The 23678-nt window shown below is 38.4% G+C and overlaps 1 protein-coding gene and 1 long non-coding RNA gene across 8 annotated transcripts in view; one reads left to right on the forward strand and one right to left on the reverse strand.

Moving 5' to 3' along the window:
* The window catches only part of SYT1 (synaptotagmin 1), a 535022-nt gene that overhangs the window by 231449 nt on the left and 279895 nt on the right, over positions 1-23678 (forward strand). The window lies entirely within an intron of this gene.
* The window catches only part of LOC102155931, a 304818-nt gene continuing 289001 nt past the window's right edge, over positions 7862-23678 (reverse strand). For 3 of the 4 annotated variants that reach the window (XR_005370393.1, XR_005370392.1, XR_005370394.1), the window contains one exon: positions 17426-20981. This is a non-coding gene — a long non-coding RNA (uncharacterized LOC102155931). Of the gene's footprint in view, positions 8617-14307; positions 14528-17425; positions 20982-23678 lie in introns of those variants that run through there. The other variant, XR_005370395.1, reaches the window with a different exon arrangement.

Below are 23678 nucleotides of genomic sequence, written 5' to 3' on the forward strand. Positions count from 1 at the left end.
AGAGAACGTCTTCTGCAGATTAAAAAAGAAGAAGAAGAACATGAAGCACACAGCAATTTTTCATAGTTATTACAGGTGACATCTAAACTGGCAGAGTGCAGACAAAGGAAAGGCATGTAAGTTAGATAAATAAAAGGATTTCTTTGGACTCATCTACAAACACCAACAGAAGTATATAAAGAGATAATGAACTTGTCGAAGGGTAGCTGCTGCTGGATAAGTAAGTCCAAATATCTTTCAATTCCAAAATGTCAAGTCAATTTTGATTGCTGTTTTCAAAAGTAGTTATTTTTAGGATATTTGTGCTTCACATTTAAGTTAGCCAAAATATTTTATGTATTAGGTGTCAAATTTAATTGTGTTGATACTAAGGATACACTGCTAAATCTAACTGTAACGATTTACATCCCTCCATGCCTTGGGGATCCACTATTTGTTTTTATCAAATAAAATCTAAGAAGATGCTGTTATAACTGCTGTACCTTTCGGGGGGGAAAATGTTCTATACCTTTGAATGTGGCACTTATGGACATTGAATAAGTCATCCTTTAAAGATAGATATTTTCTGCTAAAGAGATACGGCTTTCAAACTAGATGGTGTTGGGTGACCAAGAAACTCTCTGGGCTATAAATTCTGTGAGATAATCTAGTAAAGAAAAATTCTATTGTAATTGAATTTGGAAATTTGCATGTCTCTTTCCTTCGGAGCTACGTACGGCGTATTAGGCAGCATATATCTGACTCTAATATGCTAAAAATAAAACTTATTTAACTGCATTCAACCCAGTGCCTACTAAACTTAGGTGATCATAAAATCTATTTTTCTTTAATATCTATTTATATTCCATGCTGACTTTAGGAAATACTGAGAGAGAGCAAGGAAGGCAGCATTACCTACCAGGGAAATGTGAAGTTTTAATAAAAGATGTGTTCACCACTAAGCCTACTTCCCGGGAAAAGTTGCTACTGGAGTTCTGGTCTGGGTCAAGCCATGGGGTGTGCTCCAAATCTGATACTGGGATTCCCAGAGTCCTATTTAGTGCTGCCTCAAAGATGGAAAATGATCTCTCATTATTTTGTCTCTTCATCTCTGCTGCCTCTACTCTATGTTTTCTGTGTTCTAAGTCTGTAACAGGGAGCATAATACATTCCAAAGATAAAATGGTGAGTAAACCCCCCATGGTCTTCACCCTCACAAAACAAGCGGTGTAGCAGAAGAGAGAGACAAGGGGAGAGGCCAGCGTGTTTTTTTCCCAAGGACGACACCTTGCACTGGGGGCACACAGATCTCCTGTGTTCATACTGCCTGGATGGATTAAGGTAGTCATGTGAATGCATTGAAATCTGAGGAAGGAGTAGGTAAGATACAATGAAGATCTTCCATCAAGATCTTGATGTGGAAAAGCGTTACTTGTAGGAAAAACATAAATGCAGCAATTCATCCAATCCATGCAGTATGGAGCCCAAAGGAAGATCTTTCCTTATTGTTGAATTTCCCTTCTCAGGAAAGTTTAGAAACACTATCCGAACCCTTGGACCTGTAGGATAATCCAAAGGTGAGGGGAGGTAGCATCGCACCTGTTAGAAGCTTGACCTTAACCAAGCTCCTTGGTTAGGTAGTTGCTATTACTTAGAGATAAGGGGTGGATGCTGGAATCTCCCTCCCCCTCCATGATTTAAGCCCAGAGCTACGAGGAACAACACATCTAATCAACAACTCTGCCTGCGGTGCTCTTCCTCCCGGGCTTTCCGACCTTGGAAAAATTCCTTCACACAGCAACCTTCCACTTGAGGCCATGATTGTGATTTTTCACTCGGGGCCAGAAACTCTTCTTAATTGAGGCAGAATATAGTTATTTGAAGTATGTTCACAGAATATAGGACATGTTTGGATAGTTCTGGCCAGGCCTTTATGGATCAGATTACATCTGGACAAAATACTAATTGGTCTTTAAGGAGGAGGTCCACGGGATTGTGAAGTCAATGTGTGTGTCACACACAGGCCAAAGTAAAGAGTTTCTAAAGTTGAAAACATTAGCACCATTCACACAAACTCAGTAACACCAAATTGGCAACATCCTAATAAAATGAAGATTAAAACGTTTTAAAAATGAAAAACTAGAATATGATTGCATGTGACAGTTTTACATTTTTAAAAGGAAACATTCACAGGGGGATGTGAATCATTTATCATCCTGACCAGACCTCTCCTAGTCTTTTCTCTTTAAAGTTGAAAATAGTGCAATTATTCTGTTATGCTTCATAAAATAGTAAATTATCTCCAATTACTGCAAATGCATAGTAGCAATAAAATGCTTGTGTAGAACAACACACTCCCCATGGTCATCTTGGAATTTATTGCAATATCATAAAATTATAACTCTGAAAAGAGTTTCAAAAATACATCTAGCTCACTTTCCTTGCCTCTGGGCAGGACTGGGTTGCAAATAATTCCAGAAAAATAACTGCTTAAAGAGAAGATCTAACAATTATTCTTGTTCAATTGCACTTACATAGAGACAAATCTTTTTTTTTTTCATATGGCACATTTCTGAATGTTTCCTTATGTTCATATTCAGCTGAATTCTCAAACGTTCACATGCCACCACCTCCAGTGAATGGTCCTTAAGCAATGACAATAATAACAAATCTATCGATGATTTTACCTCATGAACTTTTGAAAAAAACACTTTCATATTTTGGCCTTTATATTTCTGTTTTCATCTAAAAGACAAGACTGCCTACACAAATTTTTAAGCATCTCCAGGTGAAATATCAAAAAACACTGTCTTAAGAGCAGTAACCTAGGTTCTGCATGAAAAACACTTTGTTATTCCCACAGAAACCATAAAGTGAGCACAGCTTCCTCTACTGACATTAATGAATATTCGTAATTTTTAAAAATTATAATTATGAATTTTTGCTGGGTACATGGGAGATGCCAGAGATCCTCAGTGAAGTTTTATACCATTCGCAGTTCTTTTATCACTCAGCACACTCTCTAGGGTCCCTTCCAGAGCCTGCCCTTCCATAATTTAGGGCTGCTTTGAGCATCTCTAGACCAGTTCTGAGACTAGTCTGCCAACCAAATATGCATTAAGTTCCTGTAAAAATTTCCCCCTTCTCCACATTCCAAAAACTTCAAAGGGCAGAGGGGTAAACTCTAGTGGCTTGAGCAGGATGGCAGGTGATCTTTGAAGTTAGAAAGATCTGTTTGATAGTTGGGTCTGTCACTGACTCTCCAGATAACCTTGGAAGTGTCACATATCTTCTCTGAGTTTCAGGTTCCTGGTCATTTAAATGGAAGTAAGGATGCCTACCTCACAGGATAGAACAAGGGTTAAGTGAGATACTTTATGGGAAGCGAATAATGGTCAAACAAATAGACCCTCAGTCCATGTTTGCAGTGTTTCAATTATTGTTGCTAATGTTCTTGTTGTTAGTGGTATTACTATGTCTACTGGGAATCCTGGAGCATAGGGACCCAAAAAAGCCCAGCAAAGAAGGTGAGAATTGGTATTAATGTTCACCGGGAGACATGGTTGGGATTTTACTCTGGCAAGAGGATGTACGACATGGAATGGAGTAAAAGTGACATGCCTATTAAGAAGACAAGGTATTTTATTTACAGGGTGATAAGGTATTGACTTAGAATGCCTAGAAAATCTCTGATAAAGGAAAACATCCTCTTACCTATATCCCACTTTATAGATGGGGAGCACAAGGCTTACAGTTGAATGTGGCATGCCCAGAATGGTTCAACTAGGCTTCGGACTCTGGATTTCTGAGTCCAAAGTCGGTGCTTTATACACTTTTACCAGAGTCTTTCCCTCTTTTAGGACATCAGTCCTTTCTCTATTCTTCTTCAACTTCTATCCTTCTTAGTCATTGCCTAGTTTAAATTCACCTTGTGTGTCATGCTCCTTTTATTACAGCATAATTATTTGCTATATTTTATCACTTCCTATTCAATTATGACCTCCAAGAGGTCAAAGAGAGGTCTTAGTCATCTCAGTATCTCAAGGCCTAACCCTGAACAAGGTTGGGTGGACAAGTTGTCTCTCCTCCACTTCAGAGAGGAGGACAGTCAGGGTTCTTTCCGGGCTCCTCTGAAATCCACAAACACCTCTACAAATGGAGAAACTTCCACGTAGAGATTGGTGGGTCACAGAGGCTGGGGTACAAAATTTAAAGCCTTTCAGATCTGGCCTAAGGATAAGTTCTTGAGCTTGGGAATTGTTTCTTGAAAAGTCCTGTTCCCAGAGAGGTTAATCTACCAGCAATAATCAAAGACAGACTAGCAAGAGATGAAAGTTCCAGTGAAATCATTCATGGGCTAATTAAATTCCCTCTTCACTCAGTTTTGCTACAATTAAAATAATAAAAGATCTGTTTACATTTCTGATGCCTTGATATGTATTGAGAAACACAATATTCTTAAGTAGGTTTTCCCTTTGCTTTTCTCTGCTTTAATATAATACAGTCATTATCCGTGTGGGCCCACAGTGCTCTGTGTTAAATTCGCCAACTGCTGTTCTGCACATTCCCTCAGCCAATTTATTTCAATTTCAGAAGGAGCAACCAACTCCACAGTGGATGACTGCTGACTGCAGTTCCACACCATCACTCTTGGGGAGTAAACGCATATCAAGCAAAAAGCTTCCACATGTGAGCACGAATGTGCTCAGTCCCCTGGTGGCAGCGGCAGCTCTGGGCTTGATAGACCCATTTCTGCACCTGAGATGCAGACCTAGACAGATCACCTGCCTCTGGCACAGGACTGCATTGTTATGTTAAAAAAAAAAAAAGAAAGAAAAAAACAGCTACAGAAAATGTAAGGGAAAAAATAAAAAGAAAATGTAAGGGAAAATAAACAGTTTGCGCAGAGAAGACTTTCAAACTAGTCGTTAGCCCATGTAAAAGCTAGATCGTGTTTACAACATAGTTGGTGGTGACCAGATATCATAAATGCTTATGTTTACTTTCAGAAAAAAAAATGATAGCATTCTTAGGGTAACCGTTTAAGACTTACAATTTTCATGGTTAGGGGTTTAGAGCCAACATGCTCAGACATTTTCCACAAATGTCTATCATCAACTTAAAGTAATTGTGTTTACTAAATAAATTTGTACTGCACTAGACACATAGGGTAGAAAAATCTGCAGCACAGAGCCAGTAAATGGGCTCCTTTACCCATATGACCTCCCTGCTCTTGTCTCTTATTTTCCCTACATGCTGATTCCATCAAATAATTCGATCTTTATAGAAATGACCTAGCCTGTTATTTGACAAGATTCTTTATTCTTGAACAACATTATCACTTGCCCCATTACCTTGCTCTTGAATAGTACATTAGAAGAGCCAGGTCACTATTGAATATGTGTACTTACGAATTACTGGTTATGTATTACCCACACTCCAGCTAAAGCCATGATTTTAATGTAGAAGTGGACATTTCTAGGGATGTATGTATAGCAATCCATTTACAAATTTGGGTTATAAATGATCACAGGTTTAAACTTTTTTTTTTCAAGTGTAATATTAAGCAATTCTTTCATGCAATTTGAATAAACAAGCCATTTCATTCGAGTCTACATACAATTTTCATGTGTTGGAACTGGCGCAAAAACAAATGGCACGCTTTCTGCTCTTGTTTAAAGCAATAATCCAAGGTACCATCTCTGCTACGTAATAAAAGCAACAGCACTAGTATAGAAATGAGGAAGAAAGAAAAAGAAGCATTTAGTGAATTTCAAAAAAAAAAAAAAAAAAAGCTGAGTCAAACACTGTCCATGTGTTATCTCCTCTGGTTCCACAGCACAAAAATGAAGTAGCTATTATCCGAGTTTCTGGGCTATTAAGTAATTTACCAAATGTGTCCTGCTGGCTCTTTAAATGCTGTAGCTCCACAGGCTCCTCTCCCGAGCACTCTGTTTTTCCATGGCACATAATTTCCCTGGGTGCTCTGGTCTCTTCGCATGGCTTCAGTTGCTACTTATAGACTCTGATTAGTACCGAATCCATTATTTCCCAATATCACCTTTTTCCAAAACCTCAGACCCATATACCCAGCTGCCTGCTAGATAGCTCCCTTCCTGGTCCCCCAGACCCTTCCACCTCCAAACATCCACTAATGATCTCCCTGTTGTCCCCTATATTCCTCAGTAGTTGCTGGGACCACCATCCAGCCAGGGGAGGAGAGGATTAGTCATTTTATTTTTCTCCATTACCCCTAATATCCTTCTATAAATTTTACCTCCTCGATGCCATCCCAGTGCAACTACAGGATCTGTGCCTGTTCTCTCCACCCTCACTAACCTCTCCGTACTGTGCCTGTGAACACCTGACGGGGTTTCTTCTGCCTTCAGCTTTAACCCCTTCAACCCTGTCTCCCACAACACTGCTGGAGAAATCTCTATAAATAATGCAAGCATGCCATTCCCCTTTTAAAGGCCTTAAGTGGCTTTCCATTCCCTGTAAACAACAGGCTGACCTCCCTAGCGAGGCCCTCGGTGAGCTGGTGGGTGCCTACTTCCAGGAGTTTCAGCTCTCTTCATCCCTGACCCCCACTTTATTCTCAGAAACACCAACTCCTTCTATTTTTTTTTCCTCACATGATTTTTCTTTGGTCACAATATCCCTTCAACTTGGAAGGTCCTTCTTATCTACACCCTCACTTTTTCCAACTGATTCGTCCTCACCCTTTAAGACTCAGTAAATGTCACCATCACCAGAAATCCCTCTCTGACACAGTCCTACAAAAACCAGAATGGTGGGTTTATATTTGGAAGTTCCTAAGTGTCTAGAGAGTTGAGTTGACATCATTGGTGTTTGAGCTTAGTGGGCAGAAATATATGCTTGCAAATGAACTTGAAAAGACTTGCTGAAACCAATAGAGAGGAACACTTCAAATCATTTTGGAAAATTCCTTTATTTCCTGAATTAACTTGTAAGTTTTTCTTTTTTCTAAGCCAAATTACTTAAATAGCTTTATTCTCCCCTTGAGTAAGGATGGAAACTAATCAGGCATCCTCCAATGCACAGATGGGAAAAGTATCATCTCCCTTCCTCTTATCTTAATCCCCAGTATAACCAGATGTAGTGAAGATCCCAGCTGCCTCCTAAAGCCCTGCTGTGGAGCAACAGGATCCAAGAGACTGGGCCAGCCAACCAAGCTTAACGTTTGCTTCCAAACGCCTCCTCTGAAGCAATGAATTCAGCTCCCCAACTCCCTACTCATTCTCCTGCTTATGGGAAATATTACCACACAAAGAAACAGGCCTGTATTTAGGAGAAAAGAACAGTCTGATGTCTGGGTGATGTGAACCCAGTCAATGCAAGAGAACAGAGCAATTAATTTATATATGATTTTTAAAATACAAAAAAAAAAGAGAGAGAAAATTCAGGTCCAGTTAGCATTTCACACTTGCAAAATAACTCGATTAATTTTAAGTTTCTGAAATAGCACCTGCTGTTGTTATTATTATTATTTACAATTTTGATAAAGGAACACAGGGAAAAACACCCATAATTGACCCTAGAACAAACATTTTCCTATTCTAGTCTTTGTCTCTGTGAATACGTATTTTTACAAGATTAAAATGATCTTACAGGCAAAAATACAAATTGCAAAATTTTAGATGGAAAGCTGCTTAGTACAGCTTCAGGGTGCCCACGTTTTTTGAATTTCAATTTAGCAGTCAGAGTTTTACAGTCGCAGTATGCAACTTGCCCAAAGTAACATAAAAGCTATCAGGAAAACTGGACTTGCGTGACACATGATTATGCAGTATCTTCTAAGACACTTTTGTTCCCCCCATACCTCATCTGAGTGAAAGAAAAGCATAGAAAAAAAAAGGACTCCAGATGAAAAATGTATGTTTATTAAAACATTATATGTTTCAAGTGGTTAAATATGTGATTAAATTTTTAGAGAATTTCCTTAAATGTTTTATTTCTATAGCTTGGAGGTAGTATGGGCATGATCATCTGAGCCAAATTTCTTGCTTTGCAGCTGAGAGACCCAAATGCATGTAGCAGTTTAAAGACTCACCCAGGATTACGCCTCCAAAATCAGCCTTGACCCCCAAGTCCCCTGACCTGGAGGAACTTCCACTGTATCTTGCAAATTCTTCCTTTCTTCAAAAAGCAGTGACTTACAAGCATGAGCCTTTGTGCAGAGTAGCAAGGTATATATAATAGTGTTTCACATCTTCAGAAATCATCTATCTTCTCGAATTATCTTTCATAGAATAGTGGTGGGCCCTGAGTCCACAAGGTCACACTGTTCTTTGTAGGTGCTCCGGGGTTAGAGTCTGCTTCTCTCCCCTGCAACTACTCCTAGTCTGTCTTTCATTCTTTTTCCTCTGGCAAACCCATTCCCCAATCATGAGGATCCTATTGCTCACGTCCACACCACTCATTGCTCTACCTGCCTCCTAGCATGTGGCGATTGAGTTTGGCTACCCAGAGACATACTTCAAACCACCTCTTTTCCAGGCATTACTGGAGTTGGTGTGTGAATGGTATTGATCCGCAGAAGCAGGCAACTTCATATGCTAATTGAAGGTGAAAGCTTTTTCTCTCCGTTGGGTTTCTCTAATATCCTAGAACGATCTGAAATAAAATGTAGAGCACACTTTTAAGTAACAGCAAATAAATCTAGGTAGACCACTCTTGGACATTGCTAGCCTCTGGCCGATTTCAGCAGCAGGGCCTCTGTAATGGTTCAGTTTTTTTTTTTTATTTATTTTATTTTTTTTAATTTATTTTTTATTGGTGTTCAATTCACTAACATACAGAATAACCCCCAGTGCCCGTCACCCATTCACTCCCACCCCCCGCCCTCCTCCCCTTCCACCACCCCTAGTTCGTTTCCCAGAGTTAGCAGTCTTTACGTTCTGTCTCCCTTTCTGATATTTCCCACACATTTCTTCCCCCTTCCCTTATATTCCCTTTCACTATTATTTATATTCCCCAAATGAATGAGAACATATAATGTTTGTCCTTCTCCGACTGACTTACTTCACTCAGCATAATACCCTCCAGTTCCATCCACGTTGAAGCAAATGGTGGGTATTTGTCATTTCTAATAGCTGAGTAATATTCCATTGTATACATTGATGATTAAGAAAATATAAGGTTTGACTTCTTCTCCATACAAAATCTGTCCTTGGAGACATTCAAGACACTGCAGGACTCCAGATTTTTTTTTTTTTTTTTTTTTTTTTTTTTACATAGCTAGTAAGGAAACTTCTCTTCTGCTAGCATCTCAGGTGGCTCAATACACAAGTTTAGCAGACTGACTAAGCTGACCTTACACCTTCTCCAAGGCATACATAGCTAGGAATGGGCCCTGGGGCAGCTTGTGGGTGATAGTGGAGGGTGGAGGAGGACTGTCTGTGGCCCCGAGTGGGGAGAGGGCAAAAGGATAAAACTGAACCATTACATTATGTATACAATTATGTATACAATATAGCAGAAGAGAAGTTTCCTTACTAGCTATGTAAAAAAAAAAAAAATCTGGAGTCCTGCAGTGTCTTGAATGTCTCCAAGGACAGATTTTGTATGGAGAAGAAGTCAAACCTTATATTTTCTTAATCATCAATAACTTGCCAAGGTACTGAATAATATACAACATAGTAGATGCCTTTCAAGTCCACACACATTTATTCCTAATACATGACAGCCAGACGCATCCAGAAATGAAAAATCCTGCTCCCCCCTAGTAGAGGGGAACTAAGGAAAATTGCTTTTAACCACATGTTTTAATGAAACTGTTCCCCTCCGTCATTGCTTTTCAGCACTTTTTGAAATGGACACCTTCTGTGTATCATGCTTCCTGGCAAGATTTATAAGATCCTCCAAATTATAGAACTAGAGTCCATGTCTTAAGCATACCCTCTTTCTTCAAACTTAACATCACTCATATAATTAGATATAAAAGACTGTAGAAGCGATAGGAAATTCCTTCAACAAAAGGTCAATAAACAGATTTACATTCCAAATAAGTGTGTTGATTTTAACTAGTTATTAAATGTTTCCTATCAATTAAGCTGTTACTGAACTTGAATATATCTGATTCAGATTCCAAATGTGATAAATAAAGCCAATTTTTTCTTTTCTGGTCACATATAAGTCCCATTTATTTTGTTGCCAATAAATTAAGTCTGGTAAGTTTGCATGAGAAATATGGAAATAAAATATTGGGAGCATGATGACATTTAAGGTGATGCTCTGTTTCTATCAAGTCCTTAGTAAATAATAAATTCTTCATGATTTTGAGAAAAAGGGTTTTGATCTTCCCCATACTGTCTAAGCCTCCAGGTTATGATTCTATTAATCCAACTTGCCCAATTTTTTTTACATAAATGATGACACCTCCTAACTAAGGTGATCATTAACATCCATCATTTTTGAAAGTAGTTTGACGGAAAGTGACGCATTATGATGAGAAGTGAGCCTGGTTTTACAAGGGAGTACTTTTCCTTTCCCGTGGGAGACAGGTTCTGCAACCGCCCACAGAAATGGGCATGTTTAATTCAGTTATGATGAGAAGAATGAACTATCTTTCAAAAGCTTCAAACTCATGTGCCATCTAATTCGCATGTTTCTAAGAGGTTCTAACACTAAGCAAGACAGAAGCTGGTGGATTCCTCCAGAAAACCTACTTCGCATCCCCATCTATCTAGAAATGGGTCTTATGTCGGCTGCCTCAGCATTGCAATTCCCGTCACTGAGCCCAACTCTTCGAGCCACCCCATGGCTTCCAGTTATCCATCTCAGAGCCCAGCGTGTGTGTGTTTGTGTGTGTGTGTGTGTGTGTGTGTAGTTATAGAAAGAAAACAGAAAAGGATAAATGTCCCATTGCCACCTTAGTAGAACTGATTATCAGATTCCTTGCTCCCATGTCAGAAATCAGAAAGGAAGAGAGTTCAAGAAGAAACGAAATAGGTAATTATGTTAAAAATAGTAACACCTGATGTTTATTTCATCTGACCAGTTGACCGTCTAGATACTAACATCATCTCCTTTCTACAGATCAGGGATGGAGTGACTTGATCAAGCCTGTGCTCCTCACCACAGCACTGCATTATCATATTACCAACAGTTTGTTCACTTTTAACTTAAGAAGCATATGTACTGCACAGGTCCAGTTCCTTTGCGCATTTAATCTTACTACAGATTTTTTCCTCTGGCTAAAATAAAATGAAAGCATTTTGCAATTGACAGCAGATGTCTGAAGCTTTCGTTTCCCATTTCTGGCATTATAACTCGGGGGACTCAAATTAGTGATTCCTTATAAACCTCAAACAAACAGAAACGCTTCATAAAAGTCACTAAATAAAAATTCCTATTTCCATGGCCAGTAAATTAACAACAACAAATACTGAATAGCTTTACTTTTCAGTGAAGTGAAGAGGAAGGCTAATTAAGGACTCCTTCTAGACACTGGTAGGAGAAATATCTTTCTCCGCTCTGCTTCTATTTTGTTGTTGCTCTGGTCATGTTTTTAACTAAAATTAGTCAAACACATAGGATGTTCCAGGCACAGGACAAGAACCTGCGTTTATGTACTGAAGGCTTGTGATCATCCCGTAAGGTTTTTACAGACTAAGCCACAGTGAAAGTGTCAAATGAAACTTGCAGATTGGAGACCAGGAATCACTCTCTAAAGCTCCCATTTTTGACTCTACCCTGAACGAAGCCAGAAGTATGTCGCCTTTCAAAATTATGTAGCCTACTTTAGGGAAGAATTCTCTAGCACCAATGGGATGTTACAGGAATAGGATAGACAACCCAGGGTTAGAGTATATTCTTTGCAACATTTCTGTGGTATCGTTTTGAGACAATATCCAACCTCTCAGAACTTCCATTCCCTTATCTGAAAAGGAAATCAGGACACCAAACCCAAGGACATGATGAAGAACTTAGACAAACTACAGACAACCGGGAGATAAGAGAGCCCAATAAGAGTTTTTTTTTTTTTTTTTTCATCACCACCACCACCATCTTTATTACATTCTATATTCTCTGATTCTTTGGGGAGAAAAATACACAAGAAATGAATAGAAAATGAGAGTCCTCCAAGTAGTGGTTGTACACATTCTATATATACGAATATATGTGTGTGTAGATATGCACATATCTACAGGGGTGGATTTTTTTTTACTTGGTGACTAAATGATTATATCCCTATTCTTTTTTGAGATTATCAAATGTCCAACCCTTAAAAGTTTGGAAAGTATGGAGTAGTGTTAGCATTATTAAAGGTGTTAATTCACTTCAAACGAAGGTGAAGGGGAAAAAAAGTTTAGACATTACTCTAGGAAAGATATGAGAGAGACGTAGGAACAATTGAGGGAGAGGGGTAAAAATACATTAGGTATTTATTCTCCATTCTCCACCCTTGTGTGATTTTCATTGTTAACAAGACTATATAGCATCAACATAGGTATCCGTGATTCTTGTTACTTCTGATGGAGACTAATTCATTCTATCTTTGGTGTGTGTCTTAGGGTTTAGCAGATCATTTTATCTCAGAAAGTTAAATCATAAAACCCTCAAAAAAATTGAATAGAAACCATTAAAAACTGTGGAAGTGGAAAATAATATGCCAGTTATTTTTTTTCTTCTTCCTAATTCAGGACTCTATTCTTTCTTGACAGACATTTTAAATAACAAAAATGTTCATACTTCTTTGGCTTATTTATACAAATTTGAAAGTATGAAAAAAATCTATCATTTTCTCAACTGCTCTAATGTCAATATCACTTTGTCAATAGGTTTGTAATATTCTTGAAACAGGAGCAAGCACTCTTCCTGGAAAAGGCAGCCCCCATGTTCCTTCTGGTCCCTATTCTAACCCTGCCTTACCAAAGATGCCTTTCCTAACCTCCCTGTGGGCAGCGAGTCCCCCACCCCATCACTCCCCATCCTGTCTATCCTAACTTTATTTTCTTCAGAGCACTTATTATTGCCATGTGACATGTATCTCTTTAGTGTCATTCTCAAACCATTGGAATGCAAGCTCCCAAGATGACCAGAGACTTTTCTTTTGTTCACTTCTGTATGACATGGAGAAAGAATTTAGTGATTACTTGTTAAATAAGTGAATAGCGAAACAACAAACGAACAAGAAAACTATCTCTATTAGAGGAGCAAAGCCTTTACTTATTGGGTTTCAGAGACTGGCAAAAACTAGTATCAGTGCATTTAAAATATAGCTTATATCTTTATTATGTAATCTTGTGTGGGTCTGTGTATGTGTCAGACAGAGAGAGGGAAAAAGAGAAAGGCACTATTTAAAATGTTTTATAATATGCTAGAATTGTTATTTAAGCAACTGTAGTGCAACAGCCACTTTGGAGGATTTACATATGCGGTGTCAAATGATCTCATTTAGAGTGTCTATCCGGACACCTCAAAATGGTGTTGGTGAAAAGTATTTTTAGACCCAGAATAAGATAGGGTCCCAGATGTCCTCAATTACTGAATGAGCTGCTATAAAGGGGCAGTGGAGTGAAAAATGCTGGAATGGTGACTCTGTTACCAAGACTATAGTTAGGGTAGGGCCTACCAATTATGTGAATTCTGAGGTTGTCAACCTTGGGATTTGAGTAATGAATTCAGTAAAACTCAGGCTTTTAACTTGAGAATTGGTGCCTATGCTATATGATTACAATTCTGTGTCATTCAGATTCATGCGAGACTCGTACTTAGGACCACGCTTCATCAGGAGGAGGCTGCTAGAAGCATCTCAGTAGTCTCACACAATTAAGATGAGGCCCTAAAGTTTCATATCTTTTTCAATAATATAAAAGCTCAGGAGCGATCTAGACCTACCTTCCGTTAAAAGCAGACAAGTGACATTTTTTTACTTAAGCATAATCCTTTAATGCCTTAGAGTCTCACCCCTGTCACCTAAACTGCTCATCAGAATATTCTTCCCAGAGGCAGAAACAAACTCTGGTAAAATACAAGTTTCTCTGTATTCTTACAATTCAAAGATAAATTTTAGTGCCACTCACACATTGGCTTTCTGGCCTTTTAATCTTAGTTTGCCTTAATTTAATACTGGTTGCAAGAAAGATATGGAAAAAAAAAACCCAGAAGTACAATTTTCCATCATGAAATAAACTGAAGGTCAAAAGTTTAGTGGTGTTTAAGAGCAAGAGCTCTCAAGCAAGTTTGGTTTGTATTGCATCTGAGTTTGCCAAGTGGAGCTACATGAATATGAGTAAGCTACTCAATATGTGTAAAGCTTGGATTCCTCAACTATAAAATGGGAATAATGATAGCACCTACCTCAGAGGAATGACGTGAGGGTTCCAAGTCCATCCTGAAAGAAGTTGTCATGAGCACCGAGTACAGCAGGGGACATGAAAGTGGCCACCACCGAGCAGGTCAACACGTCCATTTCCTTTGCGTCCTCCCTTCCCTTGGGGCAAAATCATTTCCTGGGGCTTTCACAGGCTACCAGAATCCAGCCTTGGTGTGGCTGTTTCTGTTTCCAGCTGTCTTTAATCTGCCACATACAAAAACAAAAGCTGATAGGAAACTTAAAAAACAATGATTATCTTGTCTTTACTTATAAGAACAATGAAAGGGGCCTTTCCTTAGGGATAGATGTTGAATCATGTTGGTGGAAGTAATTAATATAATTTAATATTGTTTAAATATAGCTATTTAGAAATAAACTATCTAGCCAGATAGATAGATGTTATAGGGTGGATAGAGTATGAAAAAAATCACAATTTGAAACTTAGGGTAAAGAAGGAAATTCTTAGAACCATGTCTCCTGTTTGAATTATAGCCAAGCACACTTAGTCTTTAAACTATGCTTTTCAGACCGCTTGCAGCATGGTGTACTCAGGTTGAAAGACAAACCTGGTACGTTTTCCTAGAAATTCTATACGTTTTCAAATATTTGGAAGGTGTTCCTTATGTTTGTGCTTCAAAATTTACAAATATATTATGAAATAAGTTGGAAAATTCCTAGGTATTTTTCAGGAAAAAAACTCAAAGCTTCAACGTGACTTTATGCTAGAAAAGAGTGGCCTGGAGTTACAGTTCCCCAGACTCTCCAGATTGTATGCGTTCTCTCTCCTTTACCTTTATAGGTACTCTGGTTAAAAATTTAGAAATACGTTGTCAACCAAGGGGTCACAATAACTAGTGTGGTATGAAACACAGACTTTTTTTTACAATTTTTGTTTTGCTTTGATTTCAGCAATGTACATATTAATTTTTGCTTAAATTAAATATGCATGCTCTTGTGATAAAGCTGATCAGATGACATATTGCACAGAACAAGCTATAAGATGCAGTGGAGAACAGGACACAATTTGCTATAACTAAGAGATAAAAGACACATTCATGTCAAGCCAAAAAACTTTCCCTCTTGAGTGGTTAAGAGCACAATCAGGCCGATGAAAGTTACTGAAAGGAAGAGTCCCTGCCTAAGGAATTGAACCGTGCACTGACCGTGAGTGCTTTTCTAAAGCTACATAGGAATATTTTTGCACTCTAGGAGAAATTATATTGTAAAACACACTACCTCATTCACCATATTTAAGGACGTGTGTCACAAAGATTTAGTATTTGACAGTATGTTAAAGAATGCAAAAACAGTTGGGAATCTCTGGGTTAAATTTTGCAGTTTAGATCAGAAGACTTACTGACACCTGTTGGCGGCATACCAAAAGGGGCTTTTAATAAGTGAGTCTAAGTATAAATGTGTAAAAATACATTTAAGTCACAAAGCTTTGGATGGAATAGAAAGTTATATCAAAGATGACTCAAGTGAGTATATTATAAACATTTTTGGAGATGTATTATTTTGCAAATGGGCATAGATGTCTGCAAATGGACAGATGGAGAGAATTACACACACACACACACACACACACACACACACACCAAACCCAAATTATATTTTTAGATTAAAAGTTCTCAGTTCTTTCTCAGAAACCCTTATATAAACAAGTAAACTTTTTTCCCTCTTTATACATAAAAACTTGGGAAGTTTGCTAAAATTCACCAGGAATTCTTCGGTGTAGAGTCCTAGCCAGCTAAGAAGAATTTTTTATGATCATCTGGAAAGGATTCCTTTTCAAAAATTGAGTGTTTTTTTCACAGTGAGCTATTACTAAGTGACTCTATCATTTATATACTAATGTGGAACACTTTTGAGAGTTAGAGGAGGTGCTAAAACAAGGTATTAAATTGTTCTACACCAGGTTTGCCACGGACAAACTGGAACATAGAGTCACGCTAGTAATAATAGCTATTACCTATTATTTGTCATCTCATGCAAATTGTCCACCACCTTCAAACTAACAGAGACCCATCATCGTATTGCTCAGAGACGGTTCACAGGTGTCCTGTTCTGCACAGCAACCAGCTGCCTTGGCTCCTAGTCTTCTCAAGAACGTGTATATGGCAAACGGCTCTGGAGCTAAACATCCAGAGCAAAAATCAAAGCTGGCTTATAGAAGATCTCATTGGCTCCCATCATGAAAGAGTTGAGTTTTCTCAACTGCAGATTCCTCAGCTGTGAGGGAAACCCACACAGTGTGCATCAGGCCCCAGGCCGTGCCAATCACCTTCAGAGGACCAGGCATGTCAGAGGGAACTGGCCCAGATAGGAAGTGGGTGCTGCCTGCTGTGCCACAAGGACTACTACAGTCCTTTTAAGCAACTCTGGACACATTATTGCACTTCCCTTTGGTCTTCCATTTCCCCATCTAGAAAGTGGTCAGGGAAGAAAGTGGCCTTTTAAGGTCTTCCTGAGTCTAAACTCTTTGGATGTGACTCAGTCTGTCCTATAACTCTGTCCCTCATTGCCATCACGTTGTTTATTTATGTGCGGCTGCATGTGGGAACTTACAAATCACGGAAGCTCCTTAGGGATGATCTATTCTAGATATTTCTGTCACTATACTCTGATAAATCCCAGTATTCTTCCAAAAAGATTTGGGGATTCTAAAATGCTTATTTTAATTTTCATTGAAATTTTCTCTAATTTTTCAATTTAACTCCATTGTGCACAGACCCAACTCTGCACACTCAACTGTTGAAAGTCAAATACTAACACACAGAACATATAATGTTTGTCCTTCTCCGATTGACTTACTTCACTCAGCATAATACCCTCCAGTTCCATCCACGTTGAAGCAAATGGTGGGTATTTGTCATTTCTAATAGCTGAGTAATATTCCATTGTATACATAAACCACATCTTCTTATATCAGAAAGGGAGACAGAACGTAAAGACTGCGAACTCTGGGAAACGAACTAGGGGTGGTAGAAAGGGGAGGAGGGCGGGGGGTGGGAGTGAATGGGTGACAGGCACTGGGGGTTATTCTGTATGTTAGTAAATTGAACACCAATAAAAATAAATTAAAAAGAAAAAAGGGATCCTGTAAAAAAAAAAAAAAAACAAATACTAACACACAGAAGACCAACAATGAACTAACATATCCTGGTTGACCTTACAAAATGCAAATACCATATGATCCAATCTCTAAAATAAACTTAAGATGTGAAACATTTCTTTGGGCTCTTCTCTATGTGGGGAGTTAAAAACAACCACTTTGAAAGGCTGATTTTATTGGACATAAGAAACACTGATGTGTTGCAGGAATATTAGTTCTAATGAAAAGGAGTATCATGAAAAAAAAAAGAAAAGGAGCATCATGAATTGGGGTAAAGGAGAAAAGAATGTAGAGGCAGGAAGCTAATCATCTATGCTTGAAGCTATTATAATTTAGTTCAAGCTGTTTAATTTTTTTTCCCTTCTGAGTTGAAGATCCCATTTTGTTTCCTTTGAAGTCATGTAGTTGAATCCTGCAATAATTTGGAGCATGGGTTTACTAGAGTGGTTTTTGTTCCCATTGGACAATTGGTATTAAAGGTGTCCTTGAACAAAAGGATTTTTTGGTCATTGTTCCTGCCTGGTACTGCTTCCACAAGGACGGGAACTTAGGGTAAGGAAGGAAATGCTGAAGGGATGAAAGACTTGAATGTGGGAGAAACCAGCCAGAATGGAAAAGAGTTAGGTATGAAAGGCAGTCCCAAAGAAGAATCACAAAATCCAAGGGTTGCTCCATGACCAGGAAAATTTAAATGTCACCCCTAGCATCTCAGTGTCTGGGGAAATCATGGCGACTTTGTTAGGAAGAGGACAGATGAACAAAGTAACCAGTATTGAAAGGAACGATTAGGAGCACAACTTTAGAGAGTCGGAGGTTGAAGGGACAGCAGGCCATTTGGTATAAACCTCCAACAAATAGACCAGAATTCAAAAGAGAGGCCTAGCTAGAGTGGTGGATTTGGTAGCCATCCGTGTCTGTAGATCACAGGCTTCAGATACCAGAAATTATCTGTTATTCTTGAATCCAGAAGTGCCAGTCATGCTGGCAATTTTCTGCCACTCTCTCCAATAAGAAGTCCATTCTGATTTCACCGTGACTCTGTGAATTGCCTCAAATCTCAGAGACTGCATTTTCCTTGTTGCAGGGGGTGTCAACCCCAAATCTACACTCTAAGTGTAAAAGTTTTAAAAACAGTGTTGTGTTGTGTATACGTAAACTGAGTAATTACATCTTCCTCTCCCTGAGCAATATAGAAGTGTGAAAAAAATAATAAATCATTTTCACCAATCAATGCAAGTAATTCAGGTTTACAAAGGCATAGTTGAATTCCTATAAAAGAAAAGGAGCCCTGACAATTTCTGTTTGATTGTGGGATGTATGGCATCATCAAAATGACAAGGTAAATGCTGAGGAACATTTTTCTGAATTTGGAAGAATTGACTGAGTATTCAGCAGAAGCTAAATGAAATGTCAAGGTAACGAAGATTTTGCACTTTAGCACACTCTGATGATTGGTGCGTAGCAAGATTTGATTGTGGCTTCATGGAAGTAGGCAACCAAGCTTTCAAAGACATTGCCTGTCCTAGAATAGTAGAATGAGCCTTCATTTTGCATTCAGGGTTTTTAAAAATATAGACATTTTTAAATTGTATGTTGCTTGGTGAATGTGTGTGTCTCGCTCATCACATTTCATCCCTTGAATCTATAGTTTTTGTTTCTTCGTAAGTATAAAATTAGTCTAAGCTTTTCGCAGATGCTAATAAATAAGGAAGAGGGTTTCATTAAGTATTTACCATGTGCCTACGACAAAGTTGGACACTCTGGAGTTCAAGACGAAAGAAATTACAATCTACCGGGGAGGCAAGATTGGACATCCGTGAAATAATTATTCAGCATTTCATTCTGTGATAAGGAGGAAAAAGAAAGCTGAATGGGAAACAGCTGCTTAGTTGACACAAGTGTCTTGCTTTTGATTGGAAAAGGACCTCAGCTTGATCAACACCAGGCCTTTATTTTCAGGGCTTCCAGGAGACAGGGGTTGGTGGTGGTGGTAAATGGATGCTTACTCTCCTGGCAGAAGCAGAAAGACTGAGGGATTCGGGTGTTTTTTTTTGAAATGATTGAATTTCCGAACAAATAAGATTCTGGCAAGAGTAATTAAAATAAGCTGTTAACTAAAAGCTTTTGCTATTTGAACTGAAGGAGGCAAATCAAAGTGGCAAGCTTTCACTCCAAGCCTTGCCATGGCTCTGAAGTCCAGAATGGTAGCCTGAGACAACACTGCCTGGAAATTTCCTAGATGCCTGTAAGGGCTTGGGCTGAGTTCAACTTAGCCTGGAAAATAGGTCTATGTTTATGATAAATGCTTTTATTTTTAAATTTAACATTTAGACAGAAATTCTCTTAATTTTCCATTATTATAAAAATAAACACATCATTCCAATTAGTGCAGTAGACATCCTTTCAGCTGCTATCAAGCTCTAGTTAACAGCCAGACATCCGCTCACTGCGTCACCTTGGTTAAACCTCGCACAACAGTATTTTACCTCATTTTTACACACACACACACAGACACACACACACGAGAGAGAGACATGGAGAAGTTAAGTAACTTGTCCGAGACCCATCAGCTCGCAAGAGGTGAGGCTGGGCTTAGAACCCAAATGTGAGGATCCTAGAGTCATTTTGTCAACCCCCACCCTGTACTGCCGGCCTTGACCAGCAGCAACCTTCAGGTATTACACACGCATGCACGTGGGGTGAGCTATTTCCTTATTGCAAACAGGCCTTTATTCCCCCCAAGGTTTTTTTTTCTTTCTGTATTTACACATTACTATTACATTATTTTCCATAGCTTCATAGTAATACCCCAACAATGACATTTTAGTTATTATTGAAGGTAACTTAGTCTATCTCTGCAATTTTCATTTTTTAATGTTACCCAATGCATTTTTTGCTCAGATATTTCTTCTTGGTCAGTAACTTATTACTTTTGTTAAACCAAAAGAAAAACCTATTAAATGAGGTTATTTCATATAAATGGTAAATCCCTTCTATTTAGAGGGAAAAAAATCATGTTTTTCAATAATTATAAGGACACGTAGCCAATCTTAAATATGGGCTCCCTCTGCATATTTTTTTTTTTTGACACAGTAAGGGTATCCTTTAAAAGCTTCCCCCAGCCACTGTAAATTCTCTTCCCTTCTGCTTTCGAACTCTGCTCTCTTGAGTGGGGCCAGGTCTGCAGGGGAGACCATGGACCATGCTTGCGAGGTCTGTTTGTGCCCAGAAGAACAGCAGGGCGGGGACAGCTGGGAATGCCAGCCAGGTGAAAGCTGAAAGGCCTTTGGCCACCTCCTGCACGGGTCTCCCCTTCAGCTGCCGCGTAATCACCCGCGGCTGATGCCGGCTAGCCAGAGCAGGACTCCTGAAAAGTTTCCGGTACTGCTTCTCCATAAAAACATGTTGAGAGGAAAACAGGTTGGTATGTCGAGTTCTGTTTCTGCATTTCCAGTAGTAAGTGCTGCTCCACAAGCTCAGAGGAAGCGGTCCCTACCCGTCCTGATTTTCCTCTCCAATTTTAATCCTGCAGGTATGACTTGTCTGGGAAATAAGAAAAATACCGATTATTTTCATTATTCCATGTATGCAAAGTGTGCATAGTCATTTCCATAGGTCATGTCAAATATTTGTTCCAAAGCGGTATTCCTTGCCTCCAAAAACAGTAGTTAGGTCTACCATTTATTGCATTAACTGATACATTTTAGGTATTGTATCTGGAACTTTTTTTAGTGCTTGGAACTTTATATCATTAATATTCATGACCACCCATAAAGTAGCTATCATTACCCACAATTATATAAGAACAATGTGGCTCAGAGAAGTTAAATGCCTCTCCTAAGTCATAAATCATAAGCGGCAAAAGCTGTTCCCCAAACCAAGGTTGCCTGACTCCTAACACTAACATTTTATCCTATCTCTGGGCTGCTTCTAAGGTACCTTTGAAAATACTGAAAATTAAACCATCAGTGTAAAAATAAAATCTTGAACCTGTTTAGTTTTTAATATGTATTTCATAAACATTTTAATGTACATTCTTTGATCTTAAATGAAAAAAAATTACAGTTCGCTGTAATTCTATCATTTAATTCTTTAAATATTCAGTATATTATTAACTTTTTGTGAGCGTTGCTGACCTTTCCCAGCACTGGTATTTATGTATACGATCCTGCTTTTGTATTGACTATGGATATTTCCTTCTTTATCCCGGCACAAATCTCTTTGCTGTCATGTTGTTAGCAGATATTTATTCTACTCTGCAAGCAATAATGCATAAAACTATGATCATAGATATTCATGTCCTTTCTCAAACCCCAACACATACTGATTTAACCATCACGTCATTCATAGATATTTATTTCACCATGACAAGAAGAGCAACATAAATAATTAATATTGATTTCCCCGATCTTACCTCTAACTCATATAGCTTTCGCCTGAACTGATTAATAGAGAAATACTTTACCTCTGAAGCTCTCTGACATTTAAATATTTTTACTTCTATCTCCTAGCTCACTAAATATTACTGGGGTACGCAAAAAAAGAACTGCTAAAAAAGCAGTCATTCAAACTAAGAACTTGAGAAATCATGTGTAACCAAAAAATTTCCTATAAAATTTTAGAAGGATAACATTAGAAACTTACATTCTCAGCATCAAATTTATATTTTTAATTTTAGTAAAAGAGGTGTAAACATAGCTTTTTAATAAAAACTTGAATATTTTTTGCATTTCCCAAATGCAATAACACCAATAATTATTAATCCATTAGTGTTTATGACTTGCTTTCAATTTACAAACACATTACTCTGATGTCCATTCACCTTCTCCTTTTGACCCCAGCCCTGCAACTTTGAGCCAGTTATTTAACCTTCCCAAGCTATTGTATTCTCATCTCTCATATATAAAATCCATGGACTAAATGTGTGTTATATAGCATATTTGTTTTTATACATAAATATATATATCAACACATATGTACTATAGGATATATATCAGTAAATAGATATTATGTGATACATTGTATTTTTATATATATAAATACACTCTCTAGCATATATGTAGTAGTCTCTCATAAATGTGAATTTCTTCCCTTTCTTTCATTTGCATATGTTAACCTCTGTATCACATACTGTGTACTTACCTGTTAAGTGCATTGCACTTATCAAGGCTTCTACTCAGGGTGGGACCAGGATGAGGCAAGTAAGTCACCTGCCTCATGCACAGAATTTAAGATAGTATACAAATAATCTGTAATCAACTACATAATATTTTAATATGGTTTTTTTAAGATTTTATTTATTCATGAGAGACGCATAGACACAGGCAGAGGGAGAAGAAGGATCCATGCAGGGAGCCCAACGTGAGACTCGATCCGGGGACTCCAAGACCACGCCCTGAGTCGAGGGCAGATGGCTCAACCACTGAGCCACCCAGGTGTCCCAAATGCCATGTTTTTTAAAGTCAGAATTCATCCAAAATTCAAGGGTGAGCAAAATATCCAAATATTAAATAAAGGCAGGACCAGTAGCACTGGTTTGTCCTTTAGCACAGGCTCTGATACAGCTCAGCCACATGCTGCTTTCATCAGAATCACCCAAGCCTGTCTCATAGCTCCCAACCTCTCCACTGAAACAAGACTCCCCATGCCTGTGTTCTTAGTCCTGGGCCTTAGGCAGGAGGTAGCTCACAGCCTCATTCTCTGTCCACTTTGGGGCTGAAAGGTTGAAACCTCAAACTTGGAGACAGAAATAAAGGCTAGAATGCTGAGGACTTGAGAAAGCAAGAATGGGAATGTGGAGAGTCCCAGAGATCTAGTGATGAGAGAGTTTCTGATCTAGATCTTGCCAAGCTCAGAGAGCCACAGACGATAGTCTCATTGCCAATTCTTCTTCAATTCCTTATCCAAGAATGAATGATTTCTGACCATGGCAGTAAACACATATTCGTGTTCCTATAACGTTTGGAGTGCAGGGCACAGGACAAATCTCTGTTCTTCTTAAGCCTATGACTTTACCAGAGTACTCCATAGTTCTTTTTCTTTCTACTGGACTTCAAAAAAAAAAAAAATGCCCCAATGATTAATAGGCCTCTAAGTACTCAGTAGACGTAGAGTTGATTTTAATAGTGCTTTTGAGAAATTATAGTGTTACAATCTCTTCCTATAATGTTTTCTTATCATTTCATATTGCAGCTATTTCCAGATATTTAAGTAGATCTCTACCAAAGCCAAATTGTAGAT

Source organism: Canis lupus, chromosome 15 (genome assembly GCF_011100685.1).
Source record: "Canis lupus familiaris isolate Mischka breed German Shepherd chromosome 15, alternate assembly UU_Cfam_GSD_1.0, whole genome shotgun sequence".
Lineage (NCBI taxonomy): Eukaryota > Metazoa > Chordata > Mammalia > Carnivora > Canidae > Canis > Canis lupus.